Below are 18,918 nucleotides of genomic sequence, written 5' to 3' on the forward strand. Positions count from 1 at the left end.
TTGGAAAAAAGGGGGACACGGCTGTGACCCCAGAATACACAGATCGTTGTTTGAAAATTGGCGCAGAATAATCCCCTGATCTGTGCAACGACTGAAGGGTGGTCTAACCCCTGAGGTCGAAGAAAGAAGAGGAGCAGAGAATATCTCGACTGGAAGACACTGGTAGCTGCAGCAATAAAATAAAGGTTAAAAGCTCCTTAGACAGAGGTTCTAGTCTGAGTACGTTTGAAAGTAGGGGTGCAACGATACACAAAATTCACGGTTCGGTTCGGTTCGATACTTTGGTGTCACGGTTCGATATTTTTTCGATACAAAAAAAATGTTCATGCCTTTTTATTAATTTGTCATTTATTAAATTTTCACGGCACATTCTGCACCACATCTCTGTGCGTTCATCATTTGTTTGAAGCCAGCTCACCTCCTGCAACCACTTTTCCGAGAACACGCGCTTCTTTTGTGGTTCGGACTCCTGACATTTCTTTGGAGGTGGAGGAAAACCAAAGTAATTGCTTAAAGGAGCTTCTTCAACATCTTTAAGAGTTCTAAACAAATGTCTGTCCTCCAGAAAATCTTATGTACGCAAACACACGTTGCAACTTCTTATCTTGTGCGCGTTTTTTATTTTGACAGTGAATGCGCACCTGCGGACCACTTATGTGCAGCCCTGGTTATTTAGCTTGTCATATTGCAGCCACAGAAATTCTTTTGTCCATGAAACCATAAAGCTGCACTTTCTTTTTGCCTTATAGTCTGATTTGTCATAACTTTTCCGTTTTGTGGTAAGCTTTTCTTTGGCTGTCACTTCTTCACCCTGACCTGTCTTATTTGGCTCAGCAGAACTAAAATATATATCCTGCTGCTTTTACACACACACTCACATAACGCTCAGCGATTCTCTGCGCGATCAACCTCTCACATGTTTAAGCTTGCTGCAGGAGATTTCACTTGTCATGTTTGCATAGTAAGCTAACGATTGATAAGATGTCAGAAGAATTGGTGCGCAAATTATCATCACTCACCAATCAGTGCTGTCGCTCTCTATACACAGTTCGCGCGATTGCAAAGTGAAAGCAAAAAACAAGCGCAAATTCAAACGCGATTTCAATATGTCACATTTTGACAGTGGCTCACCGATGCCAATGACATAATTACCCAGCTACATTTCCGAAAGAATGCAAAAGCATTGACATATATTTTTCCTTCCTACGATAGGCCGACGGGCAGGGCAGGGCAGCCCGACTGGAAAAATCGCTAGCCCCCGGACGTCGGGCTAGCGATTTTGTGAGCCCTGTATCTGATTGAGGAATCACTCATCTTTGGAAAAGAGAGTTTATTACAGAGAAATGTCTCTTTCCAAAATAAAAGCTATACTATATGCTTCTTCTGGGCTATACTCTCAGCAGCATATTAAACATATCAGGTCCCCATAAGGAGAATCATGTGCTAACGGCTGTCTAAATGACTCGGCTAAAGTTTGTAGAATGTGCTTGTTGTTTTTGTCTGCTTCCACTTGTCTTTGCACTAGGATGATGTCGGAGTAAATGTGCAGTCATGTTCGTTGTGTTCCCACTAGTGCTGTCAGCATTAATCTGAAATGAGGTTAACGCCACAACACGGCAAATCTCTGTTAACGAGCTACCGCGGATCGCCCCGTGCGTGGGGCTGGACGGCCAACACGTTAACGAGCTAACTGCGCTAACACACTAGTTCCCAGCCATGTAATTGAGCATTGCTGGCACATCCAACATACTGTTTTACTTTAGTCCATGACGCGCTTACCTTCAGGGTCATACGTCACATGAAGACCAAAATAGTTCCAAACGCCAGATCTGAATGAGGGTGGGGCAGGTTCAATTTGCCATGTTGCAAGGAGAGCTTAACTTCTGTCTCGCTAGCTTGCCCTGCGCTCAGTGAATCTGTGTTCGACTACTCCGCCTAGGCTGCACTGTCGAGCGCAGATCCACTGAACGCTCAACACAGACAGCACCGCCAGAAGGAAAGTTGATAAAATAAATTTAAAATGTTGTATTGTTCGATACATATGCATACCGAACCGAAAGCACTGTATCGAACGGTTCAATATCGATACGAGTATCGTTGCACCCCTATTTGAAAGGTACAAGGTAGCACCAGGATGAGGTTGGGAAAATGGGAGCACCAAAATAAAGCTGTGGGAGAACTGGAGAGTGATGGGAGTGTCATCTGTAACTACTGTTGTTCTTGTTGTAATCATAGTTTTTCTTGCATCTGAACTGCGCAAACACAGAGGTCATCTCATATATGCTCCACCCGTTAAAGGGGGGCAGAGGGCCTTAGGGGTAAGAAGAAATGAACCCTGCAACACTGGATTGCAAGGTGTAAGTGATCTCTTTAAAAAGAGATCAAAGGGGGAATTGTGAGATTATTATATTATCTTATGCCACGTTAGACCCCTAATTAAAGATTGTGAAATCATTATGTAGTTTTAGTTTGCATTATTCTCCTGAATTAGAAGAAGGTGATAACTATTACACTTATTAAACTGATTTGTATTACATTAGACTGCTGATTCATTGTGAATGAATGATATTGTTTTATGATGCATTATACTGCTGAGGTATAAGAAATACTGTTTTCAGAGAGTCATCACCTTATTTGTCTGATTAGAAAAAAACAGAACAAACTGCACAGGAAGCCAAGGTCATAACTTAGGCTCACTGAGAGAGATAAAGAATGTGAATGTTTAGGTTTTATGACTAGGTGGAGGAGGGGTGGCTGAAGCTATAAGAATGTGAGGAACACTCAGACACTTCGAGATCAGGCGGACACCCTCCCGCACTCATCTCCCCTCCGGATGGTTTATGCTCATAAAGTGTTGAATTGTATGGAATAAAAGATTGTTGATTGAGCCTTTATACACCGAGTGTTGTCCTTCCTTCAGCCCAAAGATCAAAAGAATTGGTAGTTGGTAGTTGGTCCAGCAATGCATCTGGACCAACTACATAGACCTACTACCACCACTGGAATATCATAGCGCTTGGTAGGCTTAATTACTCATGTAAATTAGCTGGCAGAATTTTATATTTCCATGGTATAATATTGCAGTTGATTCATTTTAAACTTGCATTTTATAATTGTCAAAGTAGTAATTCTGATTCAGTATACATTTTTAACTTCTTGCAGCTCTAGCATGAGCAGTGTCACATCAGCACCAACAACATTAATCCCACTCACGTGCTCGCCTAAAATACAAATCTCTAGCTAATCTGTCACAGTTTAATTACTTTGAATTGCCCATCTTTTGTTACAGAACTATGCTTATTGGCATAATATTTGCTGTGTTCTAGGATGGTTACCAAGCAAACCAGGCATCAAATTTCCAACGTTTCAAAATGTTAACTCCCTGAAAACATCTGTTACTGAAGCAACATCTTGTCATGGTCAGGGTGAGTGCAGTGTTTTTCCATAGAGCTGGGGCTCCACCTCAGGCCAGAGTCTCCATTAAGCCATCTCACCTGTCTGCAATCAAGCTACCCATATTTAAGACCAGCATACTCAGAAGTTTTCCACCAGATCTAAAGCTAACCAGTGTTAGTGTTAGGCTGCCAAGCTCACTTGTGATTTCCTCAGTATTCTCGCTTATTGTGTTTTTGCTTTTCTAGTAACCTGGCTGGTCATCACGTTGCTTTTTTGAACAATACTCAGCTTCATTTTGGACGCCGGTCTTCCTCCAATCACACAGTCTGGTTACACTCACTTCCCCGCTGCACTCCTGCCTACCTCCCTGCCACAGCTTCTGGAACAGTACATTTTGGGTTCACTCAGGACTGAAACCTTACTCAAACCTTTGGACTGCCCTCCTTCCACACCGTACCTCACCTGCAACGTGTACTTACCGTTAATCATTGGAACCTAGCAGACTCCCCGTTTACTCTCATTCTAGTGACTCTGCACTTCTCCGCCCGTGCCACAGCCCCTTCTTCCCCCATTGGATCACTTTCATGGACTTTTGAATTTAACATTTGTTCACAAATTACGCTTCTCGTTTCTGGTTTAGTCTCATAGTTCACAGTTCATCGTCGATACCTTAAAACTACAGTCATAGTTTACAGTTTATAGGTGTCACCTTAAAGTCTTGTCTCACTTTGTAAATAAAGCACTGTTTTCACATCTACTTGTGCCTCAGTCTGTGTCTGCTCTTTAAGTCCTTGCACCTAGTCTGACCTCTCAGTCATGACATGTCTATCCTTTCCAACCTTCTAAGAGTTACTGCAAGACTATAATATCTGTGTCAAGTGACAATAATTTGGATCAGACAGTGTTCAAGATAAAAACTGAAAATCCAAATGATAGAGAAGTGATGCTGAGGCAACGTCTGTGTTCTAAAAACATAGTGGTTCAAAGACAGCATGTAAGAGAGTCACTGTGGAGGGTGTTCTATCTGCAGAAAATCTGCAATAGTGAGTTTATTCTGTGCCTCATCCAAATTTCATATTGCATGTAGATGGACATCACAAGCTGATTTGTTGAATGTTTGCTGTTCACGGTACATGGCTATAGTATGTTTCTTCAGTGCTCCAACAATAATCAAGCTGAAACCATTTACTGCAATTGTTGGAAAATTTGGCAGACCCCTGCACATCAGGACTGATCATAGAGGAGAGAACCCTCAGATATGGAAGAACGTGTGAGCAAGCAGGGGTGAAGGCTCGGTCTTAATAGGAAGTTCTGTGCACAACTCGGATCAATCATTTTAACTGACACTTAAACAGCAACTGCAGCCATATTTATGCGCCTGTATTTTATGAATTTGAATAGCTTGGTATCCTCAAATTTTCCTTCACTTTTACCAGGAAGAAACTTCTTGACAGAACCAGGCTCAGGGAGTGGCTCTTCTCGTTTGGCTCTCAGCGAAGGCGGTCGCACTTTTCTCCTCTCCTCCTTACCCTTATCTTCCCTGCTTAGCCTCTGTGTCCTTGTCTGTCTCATGTGCATTACTTTTTCCCTGGAACAGTCTCTCACTGTCGTTCTCTAAAACCTAAAAGAGAATTATGGATTTGATCAACTGGTCTCTGAATGCTATTGACACCCTCTTCTCAACGAGAAGTCTGGGCTCGGGAGAGCCCGAGTGCCCTGGAGGGACTTTCCCTGCCGGATACACGATGGATGGGTGGCAGAACTGGAGAGTCATGTGCTTGGCGGGACTGTCGATTGAGGACGCTGAAGATATCTACCTATTCGGAACCATGATAACAGGGTTCTTGCTGATCGGAGCTGGCATGGCCCTGACTTATCGGAGAATTGAGAGAGCGGAACCGGCTGTTCAAACCCCCCCAAGGCTGCCCGCTGGAATCGAAGCGACGGGACGAGTCGCGACCTCTCACAACGAACGCAGCATGGTTAACACCTTGGAGACGCTTACAGCTGCTGTGAAGGCTCAAAACAACACCATTGAGCGTATGGTGGGATACATCAGAGAGGGCCCTGATCAAAATGACAACCTTGAGCGAAAGTTGGATCACATCACAGAACGGATCACTGCAGTTGTGAGGTCTCAGAATCAAAAGAATGATAACACCACGGATCAGAAGTTTGATACCATCATGGGGAGGCTCGCGGCTCTCCAACGGGAGATCGAGAGACCAGCATCAGAGTGTTAAAAGATCAGCTTTGAAAATTCTCGTGAGCTGAAAGAAAATCAACAAAATCAACAAATTCGGGATCAAAATGCAGACACCACCACGGCGCCAGCTGCACAGGCCCAAGGCTGAAGCCGGACAAACACTCCCTGATAACGACTGTGTGATGACTATTCTCCCCATCCCATGCAAGGCCACCTGGATTGGCTGGAGGACTGTTTACTTAGCCTGATAGGGCGAAGGACACTGTCTCAGCTGAACTATGGTTCTGGTGTCCCAGAAATGATGTGGGCTTCATAGATAATTGGCAAACCTTCTGGAGGAAACCTGGTCTTGTTAGGAGAGATGGCATCCATCCCACTTTGTATGGAGCAGCTCTCATTTCTAGAAATATCGACAAATTTATTAAACCCCTCAAAATATGACTATCCAGAGTTGGGACCAGGAAGCAGAGTTGCAGTCTTACACGCCTCTCTGCAGCTTCCCTCCTCCTGCTACCCCCCCAAAAACCCATCTCCATAGAGACTGTGTCAGCTTCCAAAAAGACAAAAAACAAACTAAAAACTAGCAACAAACAACTTAAACATTTACAAAGAAAGAACAATACAGTATCCACACCTGAACCAAAGAGTAAAACAGTGAAATGTGGATTATTAAATATTAGGTCTCTCTCCTCCAAGTCTCTGTTAGTACATGACTTAATAATTGATCAACAAATTGATTTACTTTGCCTTACAGAAACCTGGTTGCAGCAGGATGATTATGTTAGTTTAAATGAATCAACACCCCCGAGTCATTCTAACTACCAGAAATCTCGAAGCACAGGTCGAGGGGGCGGTGTGGCAGCAATTTTTCACACCAGTCTATTAATTAATGAAAGACCAAGACAGACTTTTAATTCATTTGAAAGCCTGATGCTTAACATTGTCCACCCCAGCTGTGAAACTCAGAAACCAGTCTTACTTGTTATCATCTATCGTCCACCTGGGCCTTACACAGAGTTTCTGTCTGATTTCTCAGACTTTATATCTAATTTAGTTCTGAGCTCAGATAAAATAATTATTGTGGGTGATTTTAACATCCATGCTGATGCTAAAAATGACAGCCTCAACATGGCATTTAATCTGTTGTTAGACTCAATTGGTTTCTCTCAAAATGTAAAAGAACCCACCCACCACTTTAATCACACTCTAGATCTTGTTTTAACATATGGCATAGAAACTGAACATTTAACAGTGTTTCCTGAAAACCCTCTCCTGTCTGATCATTTCTTGATAACATTTACAATAATTGATTACGCAGCAGTGGAGAGTGGACTTTATCAAAGTAGATGTCTTTCTGAAAGCGCTGTAACTAAGTTTAAGAATATAATCCAGCCACTGTTATCATCGTCAATGCCCTGTACCAACACAGAGCAGAGCAGCTATCTGAACGCTACCCCAACAGAGGTCGATTATCTTGTTAATAATTTCACCTCCTCACTACGTACGACTCTGGATACTGTAGCTCCAGTGAAAACTAAGGTCTCTAATCAGAAGTACCTGACCCCGTGGTATAATTCTCAAACACGTACCCTAAAGCAGATGACTCGTAATCTGGAGAGGAAATGGCGTGTCACAAATTTAGAGGATCATCATTTAGCCTGGAGAAATAGTTTGTTGCTTTATAAGAAAGCCCTCCGCAAAGCCAGAACAGCTTACTACTCATCACTGATTGAAGAAAATAAGAACAACCCCAGGTTTCTCTTCAGCACTGTAGCCAGGCTGACAAAAAGTCAGAGCTCTCTTGAGCCAACCATCCCTTTAACGTTAACTAGTGATGACTTCATGAACTTCTTCACAAATAAAATTTTTATCATTAGAGAAAAAATTACCAATAATCATCCCGCAGATGTAATATTATCTACAGCTACTCTTAGTACCATTGATGTTAAGTTAGACTCTTTTTCTCCAATCGATCTTTCTGAGTTAACGTCAATAATTACTTCCTCCAAACCATCAACGTGTCTTTTAGACCCCATTCCTACAAAACTGCTCAAAGAAGTCCTGCCATTGATTAATTCTTCGATCTTAAATATGATCAACCTATCTCTAATAATCGGCTATGTACCACAGGCCTTCAAGGTGGCTGCAGTTAAACCTTTACTCAAAAAGCCATCTCTAGAACCAGCAGTCTTAGCTAATTATAGGCCAATCTCCAACCTTCCTTTCATATCAAAAATCCTTGAAAGAGTAGTTGTCAAACAGCTAACAGATCATCTGCAGAGGAATGGTTTATTTGAAGAGTTTCAGTCAGGTTTCAGAGTTCATCACAGCACAGAAACAGCTTTAGTGAAGGTTAGAAATGATCTTCTTATGACCTCTGACAGTGGACTCATCTCTGTGCTTGTCCTTCTTGACCTTAGTGCAGCATTCGATACTGTTGACCATAATATCCTATTAGAGCGATTAGAACATGCTGTAGGTATTACAGGTATTGCACTGCAGTGGTTTGTATCATATCTATCTAATAGACTCCAATTTGTGCATGTAAATGGAGAGTCCTCTTCACACACTGAGGTTAATTATGGAGTTCCACAGGGTTCAGTGCTAGGACCAATTCTGTTTACATTATACATGCTTCCCCTAGGCAGCATCATTAGAAGACATAGCATACATTCTCACTGCTATGCAGATGACACCCAGCTCTATCTGTCCATGAAGCCAGATAACACACACCAATTAGTTAAACTGCAGGAATGTCTTAAAGACATAAAGACCTGGATGGCCGCTAACTTTCTGCTTCTTAATTCAGATAAAACTGAGGTCATTGTACTCGGCGCTGAAAAGCTTAGAAATATGGTATCTAACCAAATTCTTACTCTGGATGGCATTACCTTGGCCTCCAGTAACACTGTGAGGAACCTTGGAGTCATTTTTGACCAGGATATGTCCTTCAACGCACATATTAAACAAATATGTAAGACTGCGTTCTTCCATTTGCGCAACATCTCTAAAATTAGAAATATCCTGTCTCAGAGTGACGCTGAAAAACTAGTTCATGCATTTATTACTTCCAGGCTGGACTACTGCAATTCATTATTATCAGGATGTCCAAAAAACTCACTGAAAAGCCTTCAGTTAATCCAAAATGCTGCAGCAAGAGTACTGACAGGGACTAGAAAGAGAGAGCATATTTCTCCTGTTTTGGCTTCCCTTCATTGGCTTCCTGTTAAATCCAGAATTGAATTCAAAATCCTGCTCCTCACATACAAGGTCTTAAATAATCAGGCCCCATCTTATCTTAATGACCTTGTAGTACCATATCACCCTATTAGAGCACTTCGCTCCCGCTCTGCAGGCCTACTTGTTGTTCCTAGAGTATTTAAAAGTAGAATAGGAGGCAGAGCCTTCAGTTTTCAGGCCCCTCTTCTGTGGAACCAGCTTCCAGTTTGGATTTGGGAGACAGACACTATCTCTACTTTTAAGATTAGGCTTAAAACTTTCCTTTTTGCTAAAGCATATAGTTAGGGCTGGACCAGGTGACCCTGAATCCTCCCTTAGTTATGCTGCAATAGATGTAGGCTGCCGGGGGATTCCCATGATGCATTGAGTTTTTCCTTTCCAGTCACCCTTCTCGCTCACTATGTATTAACAGACCTCTCTGTATTGAATCATATCTGTTATTAACCTCTGTCTCTCTTCCACAGCATGTCTTTTATCCTGTCTTCCTTCTCTCACCCCAACCGGTCGCAGCAGATGGCCACCCCTCCCTGAGCCTGGTTCTGCCGGAGGTTTCTTCCTGTTAAAAGGGAGTTTTTCCTTCCCACTGTTGCCAAAGTGCTTGCTCATAGGGGGTCATATGATTGTTGGGTTTTTCTCTGTATCTATGAAGCGCCTTGAGGCGACTTTTGTTGTGATTTGGCGCTATATAAATAAAATTGAATTGAATTGAATTGAATTGAACTATGGACATGCACACACACACACTTACACTGATAAGCACTCACTCATCTCCCCTTCCCTTTCCAACGCCTTCGATGCTTGTTACCTCCCGGGAACACGAGGCGGGTCTGGGCCCGCGCTGGCGAGTCGGCGCAGTGGCAGGATCTCTGCTGTGTTGCCTGGGATTACTCCTCATCCCCCTACCCAACCCTGTGGCTTGTTATGTCTTCACAATGTTGTGCTGTGAACATTCATGTGCTTTTTTTGTGCAGAGGAGTTTTTTTGTTTCCTGTTCTCGTGCTGTCCTACCATGGAAGCACAGCATGAGTAGAGGTCTCTTTTTTTCCTCTTGTACCTTCCCATTGTGTGTACATTTCAGTGTTTTTTCCGTAACTCTGCCGATCTCCGACTTGTAACCCCCATGTAAAGTCTGTGTTATGTGTGTAAGGTCGGGGGGGGGGGGGGGGGGGGGGGGGGTGTGTCTCATTTCACTGCGGGGCAACCTGTATGTGACAAATGAACTCTGATTCTGATTCTGATTCTGATTCTGATTCTGAACTTCTTGACAGAACCAGGCTCAGGGAGTGGCAGCCATCTGCTGTGACTGGTTTAGTTAATTTACCTCTAACATAAAGCGTTTGTAACTGGTGTTTGTATTGCCAGATTATGATGACAGGAGCCTAATTAACATGCTTGTGCAGGCATGGTACCAAACAAGCTATCCTGATTTTTGAGCCTGGGAAAAATCGTGTGATTTGTGAATGAAAAACACATCAGGACCTTTGAAGAGCCAACCACCACTCACTTTTTTCTGGCCTGGCTCATGGGCTGTGATAATTAAAATGTTCATTTGTTTTCAAATACAAATGTTTGTATGATCATGTATGTCGAAGTTACAATTATTAATAGTATTGCTGCAATTGAGCCAAGTAACTTGATGACTGACAAAAAAAAAAAAATATATATATATAGTTGTGTATTCTTCTTTTTCTTCCAGGCAGCAGTTTATGTGAAGAGATGCAGTCGAGGCTTCTTTGCCTTCTTTGGAAAAAGCTTTCCTGCGTTAAACAGAAAGATTCATGTCAGCAAACACCGGGGCCCTGTGGGCCCTGCTTCTGTGAATGGGCAAGAAGACCTCTATTATGAGCATACATTGCAGTTAATAAAATTGCTGGCTTATCCCGTTCACCTTAACATGTTTTGTGCGTGGAAAATACATTTTATTAGTAAATTATAGTCAGGAATATAAAATACATTTTTCACATTCATTTGGATAACGTCAGTCTAATTTGAAAAATTTTATGTTCACCATTACTCACTATTAATCATTGCCATTATTCATTTATTTGACATAAGGCATAATTTTTGCTTTAAATTCATGTATAACAATAGTTTTTCATGTTTTCATGGTAGTAAAGTGGAAATAAAATCATCACATCAAAAATGAAAAAGAAGTGGCAGTTCCGATGGGATAAAGAGCCAAAATAACGACACCTGTATACTAGAAAAAACATGGAGTCAGAATGAGTCAAAAGGGAACATCTGTTTATTTTCTTGCGAGAGAATAACTCACAGGTTTAAATACAACCATGCATTTAATAGGAAAGCACCAAGCAAGCCATTTAGATAAGACACATTTTAACTGATATTTTCCTTTTTTATCTACATCAAGGCTTTTATTACATATTTGCTGTGATTGTTATGCCCCATACTGCCAGTAGCTGTTGAGCTTGAATAACTATGCTGTAACTCGTCAAAGCTTTTGAGGTTTTCATGCAAATGTAAGAAGGATAAATGGGATGAAAGAATAACATCCTTTTATGTTAGTTATTTATTTTTTAAGACTTTTTGGGTGTCTAGAAATGTCATATATCATTTGATGGTATCCCAACGTCTAGGTTTCAGTATAAGGGTGTGGTTTGATGGTTGTACAAACAAAAACAGCTAAGGAATTGAAAGAGAAGATAACTCTATTTGCTGCTCTTTCTCACAGAAAACACTAAATATCCATAACAAATACTCATTACTTGCAGCCCAGCACAGACGTAAGAGCTTCTCTGTAAGATTAAGAGCTTACACAAATAGGCAACCTCACTTATGATACTATACTTTTACATATTGACATATCTGTTAGCATTATTTTGATGCTCATATTCATACATTGTGTTATTCCAAATAAATCAATTCATAAAATAAAGAAGCTTGAATTAAATATACAATAATTAATGTAAAGTTTGCACCAGCAGGGGGAAGCATAAAACAAACTATGAGGGCAGATATTTCACTCCATCTCAGTACTTCGAGTTCATTAACAGTTTAATCAATAAACATGCATTCAGAAAGAAAATCATTAAAGAATAGAAAAAATTTTTTTACAATGAACTTTAACTTTAAATAAACTTTAAAATTAGACATAAGAGTTAATTAAAATGTCAGCACAGTGTGAGAGTTAGTCAGACTAGTAGTTTCTTGTTTCGGTTGTTGAAGTTGGAAAGAGTCCACTGATGTGTTTAATTCAGAGTGTTTGGTATTTTGCAGGTTTCTGGGTTTCAGCATTGTTCTTGCGCTTAATCTCCAGGAATCAGTTGTTGAATGAGTGATATCTCTGCTCTCTGTCACCTTGTTACACTTCAGCATATTGGATAGTTGTTTCTGGCACTGTGAGGATCCAAAGTAGTAGAGCAGGGGATCCAGGAGGCAGTTCAGACTTCCCAAACACAGAAACACCAGATAGAGTATGTAAGAGCCATCAGCCTGCCTCTTCTCGGTGTTAAATTGCAGGTAGTGTGCAAGCAGCAGACAGTTTGTGGGCATGAAACACAGCAAAAATATCACCAGCACAGTCAACGTCATCACCATTGCTCTTCTTCTCCTCTGTGATGATCCTGGAACATCATGTTGGACTCTGCTCAATGACCAGATTATCTGAGCGTAGGACACCACTGTGATGAGCAGAGGTAGGATGAAAAAAATGCAACAGAGGGTGAGGAAGTATGTCTTTAACCAGATGATCTTATCTGTGGAGTGGACATCATGGCAGGTGGTGATATTCAACTTAGTTAGGTTAAAAGTCTGGTCAGAGGAAACAAGAGGCACAGAGCCAGCGAAGGATAACACCCACATGGTTATGCAGGCTATGACTGTGGTCCGCGAGCTCCTCCAAGCCAGAGCATCGATTGGATAAACTACAGCAAGCAGACGGTCCACACTGATGCAAGCTATGAGAAGAACAGAACAATACATGTTCCAGTAAAAGGCAGCAGTGACCACACGGCACATGGATGGGCCAAATTTCCAGTTGTTGCCTTCAAAGTGGTAGGAGATCTTGAAGGGGAGCATCAGTGCAAAGAGAAGATCGGCTAAGGACAGGTTCAGCATATAGATTGCAGCTGGCTTCTTAGGACGGATCCCCCGAGCAAAAGCCAGCAGGGCACAGATGTTAATTGGCACACTGATGGAGCAGACCAGGGTGTAGAAGGAAGGTAAAAGGATGGTGGACACAGGGCCAGTTAGAAACGTCAGTGCCTGTTCTGAAAATGTATCTTTTAAAGATGTTTCATTGGATTTATTAACTATGGTCTGACATGTTAAACCTGCTCCAGTTGCTCCTTCCAGTCCTCTATTATTGTTTGAAGTGCCTAAAAGGGAGAGAGAGATTTAAAAAAAAAAAAGTGTCACTTTAACATATGTCAACTATGTAGCTTTAATATGGAAAGTAAAGCTACATCATTGAGATTATTGGATAAAAGCTCTGTTAACAGAAGGTAAGAATGTTATTATGAATCTAGTGATTTAAGAAATGAAATACAGATAATTTACTGGCTGATTTCAGGTGTAAATATCTGAATATTTATTATTATTTTATTTTTGTATTAATCCTTTATTTTTCCAGGTAAAAATCGAATTTCCAAGACAGACCTGGCATCATGGCAGGAAAAGTTTAAACATTGCAAATTTAACAACTGGTCACAAATGAAGGACTTTCATTCTACAACTTATAAACAGGTTGTTAAGTGCGCTCTAAGTTTAACATATGATGAGTTAAATCTTTCTTATCATTATTGCCTGCAGGAAAGATACACATGGTTAGTGTGTAAATACTTCTTTTTGCCTCTTTTTATATTATTCAATAGCCTTAATTTAGAAAATTGCTTATAAAAACTATGATAGTTGATCTTTATAATTTTTTTCACAGGTTACATGACAAATAAATTAGTTGAAGCTCTGAATCAGTAAAAAAGAAACATGCCAAATATTCTGTTTTGAACTTGTTGAACAAGATTTTAATGTTGCATATTTAACAATTAATGAAAATAGAGAGAACTGGGAGACCAAAATGAGAGACTGACAGATAAAAACAAATTGTTTGTGTTATTTTTTAATGGTTAACACATGCAGTAAAAAGTAAGTCCATCACAACTAGAAACACAAAACTCACTTACCAGGAACGTTTGTTTGTTTTTTATTTTATTATTACTATTATTATTGTTATTTTCTTGCTATTTTCTTCTTAAATATAACTGCACACTTTCTATAGGCTCATGTAAAGCTGAGGAACACGAGCCAATGAATTTAATTATGGGTAAATGTGGCTACACTGTTTATCTGTATATGACAATAAAACTTTAACCGTGAAACTATTATTTCTGCTTGATAATAATATTATGTAGATTGACAAAATTATAAAATAGTCTGATTTCATCTCTAACATATCCATCAATTGTTTACTAAAAGTGCCTGTGTTAATTTAACATTAAATAACTCAAAGCTTTCTTACCATTGTTGCCTGCAGGGAAGGCACATGCACACAACAGAACCCACAGAAATTGTTTCCGAGACACTAAAACCATGGCCATTAGGACAATGGTGTTAAATTCAATTAATCTTCATTCACGTTCCTACTGCTGAATGTTCAAGTAAATGGGTTCTGCCCAAAGTCCAACCAGTCTATTCCAAACGCGCTCCTCCACCAGTCAAAGCAAACTACACTTAGAGACACTGTATGCCTTTTCTCATTTCACAATCTGTACATCCTCGATATTCTCAGTGAGACTTCCCTCTTCACGTCCCTCCCTTTTAACAGCAAGAAACCTCTAGCTGAACCAGGCTCAGGGAGGGGCAGCCATTTGCCATGACCAGTAATTTCCTCATAAATGATCATTTACTGATCAATTATAATGCACTCATGAATCACAATTTACTCATAAGAGTGAGGCCTTCATTGGAAAGACACACACACACACAAACTGCAAAAACACAAAATTAATATCATATCACAGTAAGAGGTCGAGGAAATGGAAATGTTTATTTAAATATTTATTATGCTTACAGTATGAAGTCACACCATCTTCTTGATAGGCCAATTTAAACGCACTTAGCCTTGCTAAAGTTAGGACAACTGTAATGTCTCTCTAATATGGTACAAATGAGAGAGGTCAATGAGCAAGGGGTCATTGTACCGAACAATTCTTTAATTACAGTGCTTTTTCCAATTCTTCATTTAGTATTTCGTTGTGACTCAAACAAATTTTGTCTTTTGGTAGTGGTAATGGCTTCCTTTAAATGCTTAATTTAGTAGTTTTGTGACTATTTTACAGTCATCTTGAGTTTCCACTTGGTGAATGTATATATATTTTTCATTGTCTTTGTGACCAAGAACAGAGTAAAGGTTTCTCTAGCAGGCAACTGTGAGTTAATTATATACATGTAAAAAAGAATTCCCCTCTCACCCCTGCTAGCGGTCTATCCTCCAAGCTTGGGTCCTCTATCGGTGGCCTGGGAGCTTGAGGTTCCTGCACAGTATCTTAGCTGTTCCCAGGACTGCACTCTTCTGGACAGAGATGTCCGATGTTGTTCCTGGGATCTGCTGGAGCCACTCGCCTAGCTTGGGAGTCACTGCATCTAGTGCTCTGATTACCACTGGGACCACCATTACCTTCACCCTCCACATCTCCTCGAGGTCTTATTTGAGCCCTTGGTATTTCTCAAGCTTCTCGTGTTCCTTCTTCCTGATTTTGCTGTCATTCAGTATCGCTATGTCGATCACTACGGCTGTCTTCTTCCACTTGTCTACCAACACTATATCCGGTTGGTTAGCCGCCACTATTTTGTCCATCTGTATCTGCAAATCCCACAGGATGTTAGCTTAGTCATTCTCCACCACCTTAGAGAGCATCTCCCATTTTGACCTCGGGACTTCCAGGCCATACTCAGCACAGATATTTCTGTATACTATGCCAGCCACTTGGTTATGGCGTTCCATGTATGCTAGCATCTTGCACCCTGCTGTTATGTGTTGGGTTGTCTCAGGTGCATCTTTACACAGCCTGCACCTGGGGTCTTTTGCCTGGTGTGGTAGACTCCAGCGTCTATGGATCTTGTACTCAGAGCTTGTTCCTGTGCTGCCATGATTAGTGCCTCTGTGCTGCCTTTCAGTCCAGCTTTGTCCAGCCACTGGTAGGATTTCTGAATGTCAGCCACTTCCTCAATCTGCCAATGGTACATACCACGAAGGGGCTTGTCCTTCCATGATGGTTCCTCCTCTTCCTTCTTTTTCTTGGGTTTCTGCTGTCCGAGGTAACAGAAATTCTGATAATCCACCTAATCCTGTCAGTGCCAAGAATTACTTCCTGGAACCATGTCGCACAATCATGTCCATGCCACTCAAGTTCATGTAACCTGTGCTAATTAGGCATAGATCCCAGCTCTCGTTCATGTGTATAGTTTCGTTTAGTTTTAGTTTCTACATCTATAAATAGTATTGCCACACTGTTGTATATAGCCCCCTCACTCACTCCCCTGTAAATAGCTCCACTCCCATCTCATTAGTGTCTGTGTTCTCTCATCACTGTAAATAAATTAATTAACGTCACACTTCTATAGTACTTGTGTGTTGTATCTGCCCTTTTAGTCCACTCTGCCTGACGGCCACCGGCATTGACAACAAGACTGGAATGAAACTCAAAGTCTCAAAGTTGGTTCTGTTCAACTTTTGTTTTCTGAAAACGCTACATCCAGATGAACCGAAGCAACTTTTGGAGATTCACTTACCTGGATGATTGCGCATGCATCAAGACGAAACTCAAAGTGTTGATCTACGTGATGGAGAACTGGTTAAGCAATAATGGAAAATAGGGATGGGTACCAGTATCCGGTGCCATTATGGTTCTGACATAAATGGTAGTAACCAGACCGAAAAGCAGCGCACATTTCGGTGCTTTATTTCGGTGCTTTTTTTTTTTCCTGAGATGTCATACACTTTGGATTCTAGCCAATCATTTTACCTTCGCGAGCGTAGTAGGCGGGCCCAGGTACGTACATTCTTTTAGAGCAGAGCTACAGATTAAAAATGCCCAAAGCGAAGCGGTCAAAGTCTGGCTGTACTTCACAGCAAAAGATGCAAACTCAGCAGCCTGCAACAAGTGCTTTAAGGTGATACTGTGCAAAGGAGGTAACTCCTCGAATCTGATGAAACACCTGGAGACGTATAGCATTTTGTTAAAAGCCGAGAAATGCGCCGTATTTGATAGCTTGCTGCGAGACCTCACACCGAGCACATCTACGGCACGTGGGTTGCCTGTTATCTAGGGATGGGTATCGTTTAGGTTTTATCCGATACCAGTACCAAACCGGTTCTTTTGAAACAGTGCCGGTGCTTAAACGGTGCTCGAACCGGTGCTTAAAGAATGAAGAACACAAAATTGGTCCAAAAACCTCTCATGTTCAGCTGTTTTTTTGTAAAAAGATAACAATGTTAGTCTTTTCTGCAGCTATAGGGATTTATGGCATCACTCTTGGCTGGAAGCAGTGCTTAAACCATGGAAAAAACAAACTTTGTCCAAAAACCTCTCATGTTTAGCTGTTTCCCACTTTTTCTTAGGTCATTTTAGCCTTTTTGGCCAGGGTGAAGAGAGAATCTGCCATCAAACAAGAAGACAGCCGCATGTAACTACGACGGTGTACTGTGCAAAGGAGGTAACTCCTCGAATCTGATGAAACACCTGGCGACGTATAGCATTTTGTTAAAAGCTGAGAAATGCGCCGTATTTGATAACTTGCTGCGAGACCTCACACCGAGCACATCTACTGCGCATGGGTTGCCTGTTATCTGACCCAGAGCAACATCCCCCAAAAACCCAAAGAGTAGAGTCCTGGCCCCTAGCCCTGCCAGTGTAGCAGAAATGATGACGGATGATGATGCAGCAGCAGCCGTTCTTCTCTGCGTGAGTAGCTTAATGTTGTTCGTGTGTAATTCACGTTGAGTAGGCTAACCACGTTATTAAATTAATGCATGTAAGGTGAACTAGCAAACACAGTCATAGTTACATGCAGCTGTCTTCTTGTTTGATGGCAGATACTCCCTTCACCCAGGCCAAAAAGGCTAAAATTACCAAAGAAAAAGTGGAAAACAGCTAAACATGAGAGGTTTTTGGACAAAGTTTGTGTTTTTTCCATTGTTTAAGCACTGCTTCCAGCCAAGAGTGATGCCTAACCACCGGCACCGTTTCAAAAGTACCAGTTTGGTACTGGTATCAGATAAAACCTAAATGATACCCATCCCTAATGGAAAACAGGAAACTAGAACCCTAGAAAAGAAGTCTCCTGAGCATCTGAACCATTAGCCAGGCAATTATGGTAATTTGCCAAGAATTCCTTTGAGTCCATGTTTGTTGACATTTATGGGTAAGTTTTATATTACAGACTAAATTTCCCTGAAAACTATAAACAAACAATGGTGTAATGGTGAAATAATGGCTAAATGGCTTTGATAACCACATTCAATCACTCCCAGGCCAGTTTGATACTAATCTGCAACCTTATGAACAGACAACGTCTGTTGTCCTGCTCGCGAGATAATTTCATATATCAATTCTTAATGACCTGTGGGAGACAGATCTTCAGCCCTGCTGAGAATCCAGTCATTGGGTGGGACTTTATTTTTATGGGCACACCATAGGTCAATCACATTGTGTGAAAGAAGGAAGGGGGGAGACCTTTCGGAGTGTAGTGGTATAGGGCAGGTACCCAGAGAGGTGGGGAACACCCTTGATTTAAATACAAGTGTTTCAGGAAAAAGTGAAATAAAAGAGCAGCACCTGGCTGAATTCCAATGATATTGGAGACAGAAAAGCTGAGTGCCAAATTTTAAAAAATTAGGAGCTTTCTAAAGTGATACTTGTTTCTATTTTCAGCCATTTTCCATTGTGGGGGACAAAAGGTTTCAAACTTGTCCAGGCCTTAAACCTAATATCTGTATCTATTACTAATAAATGCATAAAAATAAGGCTCTTTTGAAAACACTGAATAAAAAAATTGCTTCCTTGAACAAGACTAAATTTGCAGTCCTGTATTGAATATTGCATAAAATAAACTATATA

The 18,918-nt window shown here is 41.1% G+C and overlaps 2 pseudogenes; both read right to left on the reverse strand.

Moving 5' to 3' along the window:
* Window positions 1–10,154: 10,154 nt before the first annotated feature.
* On the reverse strand, window positions 10,155–13,466 carry LOC102787709 (proteinase-activated receptor 1 pseudogene; annotated as a pseudogene).
* A 606-nt stretch (window positions 13,467–14,072) lies between these two features.
* LOC148102231 (uncharacterized) lies at window positions 14,073–16,214 on the reverse strand (annotated as a pseudogene).
* Window positions 16,215–18,918: the final 2,704 nt, after the last annotated feature.

Source organism: Neolamprologus brichardi, chromosome 7, assembly GCF_056152115.1.
Source record: "Neolamprologus brichardi isolate AB-2024 chromosome 7, ASM5615211v1, whole genome shotgun sequence".
NCBI lineage: Eukaryota > Metazoa > Chordata > Actinopteri > Cichliformes > Cichlidae > Neolamprologus > Neolamprologus brichardi.